The 9,103-nt window shown below is 39.6% G+C and overlaps 1 non-coding gene across 1 annotated transcript; it reads right to left on the bottom strand.

The window, feature by feature from the left end:
- Window positions 1-2,229: 2,229 nt before the first annotated feature.
- LOC130972131 (small nucleolar RNA R71) lies at window positions 2,230-2,337 on the bottom strand. The gene has a single exon (XR_009083327.1). It is a non-coding gene; the product is annotated as a small nucleolar RNA R71 (small nucleolar RNA).
- Window positions 2,338-9,103: the final 6,766 nt, after the last annotated feature.

The following is a 9,103-nucleotide window of genomic DNA, read 5'->3' as shown; positions in this document are numbered from 1 at the left end:
ATATCCATTTGAGTCTGACTGACTAAGATTTACAAGGTGACCATAGCTTGCTTCATACCGACAATCTCCGTGGGATCGACCCTTACTCACGTAAGGTATTACTTGGACGACCCAGTGCACTTGCTGGTTAGTTGTGCAAAGTTGTGTAGTGATCACAATTTCGCGCACCAAGTTTTTGGCGCCGTTGCCGGGAATTGTTTTGTGTATGGACAACTAACGGTTCATCTTGTTGCTTAGATTAGGTATTTTTCTTCAGAGTTCTTAAGAATGAATTCTAGTGTTTCAAGGTGATGTTCTTATCATCACCAAAGCTGATTGATCTTCATCAATTTAGCTCTTGAATGCAATGTCCTGCTGAAGCTTGGCTAGCCATGTCTAATTCCTTTAGACTAAAGCTTTAGACTAACATTGCATGATTCCTGGAATTCTCATTAAGAATTTTTGATACCTTTATTTTCTTTTCCATATAATTTTCGAAAGAAAAAAAAAGCACAAAAAAAAATTACAAAATCATAAAAACCAAAAATATTTTATGTTTCTTGTTTGAGTCTAGTGTCTCATCTTAAGTTTGGTGTCAATTGCATGCATTCATTCATGTGTCTTAAGGATCTTCAAGTAATTCTTGATTATTTCTTACTCTAATCTTTGAATTCTCTTGACTTGAGTGTTTTGTGTGTCTCATATGCATTCTCATTAGTGTCAGTAGTATACAAACTGCTAAGTTTGGTGTCTTGCATGCATTGTTATTTGATTTTAGTTGCATTTTGATTATAAAAAAAATCCAAAAATATTTTTAATTTGTGTCTTTTCAAGTCAATAATACAGAGAATTGAAGATTCAGAACATGCAGCAGAGGAATTACACAGAAAAAGCTGGGCGTTCAAAACGCCCAGTGAAGAAGGACAGACTGGCGTTTAAACGCCAGCCAGGGTACCTGGTTGGGCGTTTAACGCCCAAAAGGGTATAGTTTTGGGCGTTAAACGCCAGAATGTGCACCATTCTGGGCGTTTAACGCCAGGATGGCACAAGGGGGAGGATTTTGTTTTCAAATCAATTTTTTTCAAGTTTTCAAAGTTTTTCAAAATCAAATCTTTTTCAAATCATATCTTTTCAATCAAATGTTTTCAAAATCAATTTCTTTCCTTGCTAACAATTAATGATTTGATTGAACATTTCAAGTATGTTGCCTTTTCTGTTGAGAGAGGTTTAATGTTTGAATCATATCTTTTCTTGTTAGCCAAGTTTTTAATTTTCAAAATCAAATCTTTTTAAAATGTTTTTCAAATCATATCTTCCCAATCACTTTTTTTTTTTAAAACCAATCATATCTTCTTAACCTCATCTTTTTCAAAATAGTTTTCAATCAAATCTTTTTGACTTCTAATTTCAAAATCTTTTTCAAAAATCACTTGATTTCTTTCCCACTTTTGTTTTCGAAAATCAATTAGTGTTTTTCAAAATGTTTTCAAAATCTTTTACTTAATTTTCGAAAATTACTTCCCTTCTTCTCACATCCTTCTATTTATGGACTAACACTATTCCTTAATGCAAAATTCGAACTCCATCTTCTTTGATAAGTTCGAATTTTCTACTTCTGTCTTCTATCTTTCTTCTTCCTCTGACACCTCAAGAGAATCTCTATACTGTGACATAGAGGATTCCATATTTTCTTGTTCTCTTCTCTTTCATATGAGCAGGAGCAGAGACAAAGGAATTCTTGTTGAAGCTGACCCTGAACCTGAAAAGACCTTGAAGCGAAAGCTAAGAGAAGCTAAGGCACAACTCTCTGTTGAGGACCTGACCGAATTCTTCAAAGAAGAAGACATGGCAGCCGAAAACAACAACAATGCAAACAATGCAAGGAAGGTGCTGGGTGACTTTACTGCACCTACTCCCGACTTCTATGGGTGAAACATCTCTATCCCTGCCATTGGAGCAAACAACTTTGAGCTTAAGCCTCAATTAGTTTCTCTAATGCAACAGAATTGCAAGTTTCATGGACTTCCATTGGAAGATCCTCATCAGTTTTTAGCTGAATTCTTGCAAATCTGTGACACTGTCAAGACTAATGGGGTTGACCCTGAGGTCTACAGACTGATGCTATTCCCTTTTGCTGTAAGAGACAGAGCTAGAATATGGTTGGACTCTCAACCTAAAGAAAGCCTGGACTCTTGGGAAAAGCTAGTCAATGCCTTCTTGGCAAAGTTCTTTCCACCTCAAAAATTGAGTAAGCTTAGAGTGGAAGTCCAAACCTTCAGACAAAAGGATGGTGAATCCCTCTATGAAGCTTGGGAAAGATACAAACAATTGATCAGAAAGTGTCCCTCAGACATGCTTTCTGAATGGAGCATCATAGGTATTTTCTACGATGGTCTCTCTGAACTGTCCAAGATGTCTTTGGATAGCTCTGCTGGAGGATCTCTTCATCTGAAGAAGACGCCTACAGAGGCTCAAGAGCTAATTGAAATGGTTGCAAATAACCAATTCATGTACACTTCTGAAAGGAATCCTGTGAACAATGGGACTAGTCAGAAGAAAGGAGTTCTTGAGATTGATACTCTGAATGCCATACTGGCTCAGAATAAAATATTGACTCAACAAGTCAATTTGATTTCTCAAAGTCTGTCTGGAATGCAAAATGCACCAAGCAGTACTAAGGATGCTTCATCTAAAGAAGAAGCCTATGATCCTGAGAACCCTTCAATGGAAGAGGTGAATTACCTAGGAGAACCCTATGGAAACACCTATAATTCTTCATGGAGAAATCACCCAAATTTCTCATGGAAGAATCAAGAAAGACCTCAACAAAGTTTTAACAACAATAATGGTGGAAGAAACAGGTTTAGCAATGGCAAGCCTTTTCCATCATCTTCTCAGCAACAGACAGAGAATTCTAAGCAGAACCCCTCTGACTTAGCAACTATGGTCTCTGATCTAATCAAAACCACTCAAAGTTTCATGACTGAAACAAGGTCCTCCATTAGGAATTTGGAGGCACAAGTGGGACAGCTGAGCAAGAAAGTTACTGAACTCCCTCCTAGTACTCTCCCAAGCAACACAGAAGAAAATCCAAAAGGAGAGTGCAAGGCCATCAACATGGCTGAATTTGGAGAGGAAGGAGAGGCAGTGAACGCCACTGAGGAAGGCCTCAATGGACGTGCACTAGCCTCTACTGAGTTCCCTACTGAGGAACCATGGGAATCTGAGGCTTAAATTGAGACCATAGAGATTCCATTGGATTTACTTCTGCCATTCAGGAGCTCTGATGAGTATTCTTCCTCTGAAGAGGATGAGTATGTCACTGAAGAGCAAGTTGCTAAATACCTTGGAGCAATCATGAAACTAAATGACAAGTTATTTGGAAATGAGACTTGGGAGGATGAACCCCCTTTGCTCACCAAAGAACTGGATGACTTGTCTAGGCAGAAATTACCTCAAAAGAGACAAGATCCTGGGAAGTTTTCCATACCTTGTACCATAGGCACCATGACCTTCAAGAAGGCTCTGTGTGACTTAGGGTCAAGTGTAAACCTCATGCCTCTCTCTGTAATGGAGAAGCTAGGGATCTTTGAGGTACAAGCTGCAAGAATCTCACTGGAGATGGCAGACAACTCAAGAAAACAAGCTCATGGACTTGTAGAGAATGTTTTGGTAAAAGTTGAAGACCATTACATCCCTACTGATTTCATAGTCCTAGAGACTGGGAAGTGCATGGATGAATCCATCATCCTTGGCAGACCCTTCCTAGCCACAGCAAAGGCTGTGATTGATGTTGATGGAGGAGAACTGATCATTCAAGTGAATGAAGAATCCTTTGTGTTTAAGGCTCAAGGATATCCCTCTGTCACCATGGAGAGGAAGCATGAAGAGCTTCTCTCAATTCAGAGTCAAACAGAGCCCCCACAGTCAAACTCTAAGTTTGGTGTTGGGAGGCCACAACCAAACTCTAAGTTTGGTGTTGAACCCCCACATTCAAACTCTAAGTTTGGTGTTGGGAGGTTCCAACATTGCTCTGAGTATCTGTGAGGCTCCATGAGATCCCTCTGTCAAGCTACTGACATTAAAGAAGCGCTTGTTGGGAGGCAACCCAATGATTATATTTTATCTATTTCTCTTTGTTATTTTATGTTTTTTGTAGGTTGATGATCATAAGAAGTCACAAAATCAATTGAAAAAGCAAAAACAGAATGAAAAACAGGAAGAAAAATAGCACACCCTGGAGGAAGAACTCACTGGCGTTTAAACGCCAGTAAGGCTATGGTGCACGAAATTGCAATAACACTTTTGCAATCCCGCACAACTAACCAGCAAGTGCACTGGGTCGTCCAAGTAATACCTTGCGTGAGCAAGGGTCGATCCCACGGAGATTGTGGCTTGAAGCAAGCTATGGTTATCTTGTAAATCTTAGTCAGGATATCAGAAATTATCAGGATTGATTGTAAAAAGCAAAAGAACATGAAAAAGGTACTTGTTTTGCAGTAATGGAGAATAGGCTGAGGCTTTGGAGATGCTCCATCTTCTGAATCTCTGCTTTCCTACTGTCTTCTTCATCAAACACGCAAGGCTCCTTCCATGGCAAGCTGTATGTAGGGTTTCACCATTGTCAGTGGCTACCTCCCATCCTCTCAGTGAAAATACGTCCCTGATGCTCTGTCACAGCATAGGCTAATCATCTGTCGGTTCTCAATCAGGCCGGAATAGAATCCAGTGATTCTTTTACGTCTGTCACTAACGCCCCGCCTTCAGGAGTTTGAAGCACGTCACAGTCATCCAGTCATTGAATCCTACTCAGAATACCACAGACAAGGTTTAGACCTTCCGGATTCTCTTGAATGCCGCCATCAGTTCTAGCTTATACCACGAAGATTCCGACTAAAGAACCCAAGAGATATCTACTTAATCTAAGATAGAACGGAGGTGGTTGTCAGTCACACGTTCATAGTTGAGAATATGATGAGTGTCACGGATCATCACATTCATCCGGGTTAAGAGCAAGTGATATCTTAGAATGGAAGCAAGCATGATTGAATAAGAAACAATAGTAATTGCATTAATCCATCAAGACACAGCAGAGCTCCTCACCCCCAACCATGGGGTTTAGAGGCTCATGCTGTGGAAGGTACAAGAAACGTGTAAAAAATGTTATGAGGTCATAAGGTACGGATACAATGTCAAAAGATCCTATAAGTAGTAAACTAGTGTCCTAAGGTTTACAGAAATGAGTAAATGACAGAAAAATCCACTTCTGGGCCCACTTGGTGTGTGCTTGGGCTGAGCAATGAAGTAATTTCGTGTAGAGACCTTTTCTGGAGTTAAACGCCAGCTTTCATGCCAGTTTGGGCGTTTAACTCCAAATTTTATGCCAGTTCCGGCGTTTAACGCTGGAATTTCTGTAGGTGACTTTGAGCGCCGGTTTGGGCCATCAAATCTTGGGCAAAGTATGGACTATTATATATTGCTGGAAAGCCCAGGATGTCTACTTTCCAATGCCGTTGAGAACGCGCCAATTGGGCTTCTGTAGCTCCAGAAAATCCACTTCGAGTGCAGGGAGGTCAGAATCCAACAGCATCTGCAGTCCTTTTCAGTCTCTGGATCAGATTTTTGCTCAGAACCCTCAATTTCAGCCAGAAAATACCTGAAATCACAGAAAAACACACAAACTCATAGTAAAGTCCAGAAAAGTGAATTTTAATTAAAAACTAATAAAAATATACTAAAAACTAACTAAAAGATACTAAAAACATACTAAAAACAATGCCAAAAAGCGTACAAATTATCCGCTCATCACAACACCAAACTTAAATTGTTGCTTGTCCCCAAGCAACTGAAAATCAAAATAGGATAAAAAGAAGAGAATATACTATAGACTCCAAAATATCAAAGAAACATAGCTCCAATTAGATGAGCGGGACTAGTAGCTTTTTGCCTCCGAACAGTTTTGGCATCTCACTCTATCCTTTGAAGTTCAGAATGATTGGCATCTATAAGAACTCAGAACTCAGATAGTGTTATTGATTCTCCTAGTTAAGTATATTGATTCTTGAACATAGCCAGTGTATGAGTCTTGGCTGTGGCCCAAAGCACTCTGTCTTCCAGTATTACCACCGGATACATACATGCCACAGACACATAATTGGGTGAACCTTTTTAGATTGTGACTCAGCTTTGCTAAAGTCCCCAATTAGAGGTGTCCAGGGTTCTTAAGCACACTCTTTTTTTTTTGCTTTGGTTCACAACTTTATTTCTTTCTCTTTCTTTTTCTTTTTCTTCTCTCTTTTTTTTTTCTTCGAAAAAAAAATTTTTTTTTTTTGTATTCACTGCTTTTTCTTGCTTCAAGAATCAAATTGATGATTTTTCAGATCCCCAATAACAGTTCTCTTTCTCCTTATTCTTTCAAGAGCCAATGATTTTAACATTCTTAAAACAACAAATTCAAAAGACATATGCACTGTTCAAGCATTCATTCAGAAAACAAAAAGTATTGTCACCACATCAAACTAATTCAACTAGTTTCAGAGATAAATTTCGAAATCCTGTACTTCTTGTTCTTTTGTGATTAAAGCATTTTTCTTTTAAGAGAGGTGATGGATTCATAGGACATTCATAGCTTTAAGGCATAAATTTTATTAATTTTATTAATTAAGAACAAGACTCAAATATAGATATAAGATGAGACTAGAAATAGAAAAACAAGAACAGAAACGAAAAAAATAGGCTCCTAATGATAGAGGTGTTCACAGAGTTAGGACTCAACAACCTTGATTTGAGAAGTGGATGCTCCCTCAGCTTGAGAGGAGAGCTTTTGGCGTTTCATCTCTTGGATTTCACGCCCCTGCTTCTCTTGTTCCTTCAGCAATTTGCAGAGCATGCAGTTCTGATTCTGCTGTTCTTCCTTCAGTTGCTCCATAGTCTCTTGCAACTTGTTAATAGATGCTTCTAGGTTGGCCCAGTAGCCAATTTCAGGGAATTCAGGGAGGAACTCATGCGCCCTCCTTTTGATAGAGTTGTCTTGCACTTGTCCTTCCATTGACTTCTTGGTGATTGGATGCTCAATGGGTGTGAACTCATCTACTCCCATCTTCACCCCAGCCTCTTTACAGAGCAAGGAGATCAAGCTTGGGTAAGCCAATTTGGCTTCAGTGGAATTCTTATTTGCAATTGTGTAGATCTCACAAGCAATTACATGATGCACATCCACTTCTTTTCCAAGCATAATGCAATGAATCATCACTGCTCTCTTGATGGTGACCTCAGAACGGTTGCTAGTGGGCAATATGGAACGCCCAATAAAGTCTAGCCAACCTCTTGCAATTGGTTTGAGGTCTCCCCTCTTGAGTTGGTTTGGGACACCCTTTGAATTGGTTATCCACTTAGTCCCAGGGAGGCATATGTCCTCTAGGATTTGATCCAACCCTTTATCTACTCTCACCATCCTCCTATTAAAGGAGTCAGGATCATCTTGCAGTTGGGGTAATTTGAAGATTTCTCTTATTTTGTCCAGATGGAAGTACATAACTTTCCCTCTGACCATGGTTCTGTAGGTATGGTAAGCAGTTCCAGTCATTCTCTGTTTATCTGTTAGCCACAGATTTGAGTAGAATTCCTGAACCATGTTCCTTCCAACCTTTGTCTCAGGATTGGTTAGAACTTCCCATCCTCTGTTTCGAATTTGCTTGGATCCCGGATATTCATCTTCTTTCAGATCAAATTTCACTTCCGGGATCACTGACCTCAGACCCATTATTTTGTGATAATGGTCTTCATGTTCTTTGGTTAAGAACTTCTCTTGATTCCAAAGATTCTTTGGATTATTCTCTTTCTTGCCTCTTAAATTGGTTTGTTTTCCCTTAGGAGCCATGATATTGATGAATCTTGGCTTAGTGATCACGGAAAAGCACACCAAACTTAGAGGTTTGCTTGTCCTCAAGCAAAAGAAGAAGAAAGAAGAGAGAGAGAGAGGAAATTCGAATGGTGTGGGCAAAGGGGGTTCCAAACGTGAATTTATAAGGGTGGGGAGAAGAGATTTCGAAAAAAATAAAAATTAGAAAGAAGATTTGAGAAGATATGGAAAGAAATTGAGAAAAGGGTGAGTTTTTGAAGAAGATTTGGGATTAATTTGAAATAGATTTGAAAAATTGTTTTAATTTGTGAAGATTTGAAAGTGAATGATGAAAGGTTGAAGTGCATTTATGTAGAAGAGTATGGTTAAAAAGAGGAAAGTTTGAAAAAAATTGAGTTGAAAACAAAGATGTGGTCCCCCCACCTTTCTGGCGTTAAACGCCCAGAATGGCACCCATTCTGGCGTTTAACGCCCATTTGCTACCCTTTTTGGGCGTTTAACGCCCAGCCAGGTGCCCTGGCTGGCGTTAAACGCCAGAAATCCTTTGTCACTGGGCGTTTTTCCAAAACGCCCAGGATGCTGCACACCTGGCGTTAAACGCCCAGAATGGTGCCCATTCTGGCGTTTAACGCCCAAAATGCCCCTTACTGGCGTTTTTTCGCCAGTAAGCTCATTTTCTCTGCTTTTTGAGCTGAATCCTTCTGTAACTCTGTGAATTCCTTCATTTTTGATACTTGCCTCTGTAAGAACTAATCATATACCTTCCTAATGACTGGGTTGCCTCCCAGCAAGCGCTTCTTTACTGTCTTTAGCTGGACTCCTGCTGAGAATCACTCAAGTCTCAGTCTTGAGCATTCCTGCTCAAAATTGCTTTCAAGATAATGCTTGATTCTTTGTCCATTAACAATGAACTTCTTGTCAGAATCAATATCCTGAAGCTCAACATATCCATATGGTGATACTCCTGTAATCACATACGGACCCCTCCACCGGGATTTGAGTTTTCCTGGAAACAATTTGAGCCTGGAGTTGAAGAGCAGAACTTTTTGTCCTGGCTCAAAGACTCTGGTTGACAATCTCTTGTCATGCCACTTCTTTGCCTTTTCTTTATAAATTTTTGCATTTTCAAAGGCATTGAGTCTGAACTCCTCTAGCTCATTTAGCTGGAGCAGTCTTTTCTCACCAGCTAACTGAGAATCCATGTTTAGGAATCTGGTTGCCCAGTAGGCTTTATGTTCCAGTTCCACAGGCAAATGACAGGCC

This window comes from Arachis stenosperma, chromosome 3 (assembly GCF_014773155.1).
Source record: "Arachis stenosperma cultivar V10309 chromosome 3, arast.V10309.gnm1.PFL2, whole genome shotgun sequence".
NCBI classification, from domain to species: Eukaryota; Viridiplantae; Streptophyta; class Magnoliopsida; order Fabales; family Fabaceae; genus Arachis; species Arachis stenosperma.
The sequence above is the reverse complement of the archived record's forward strand: the minus strand, read 5'-3'. Positions and strand labels throughout refer to the sequence as shown.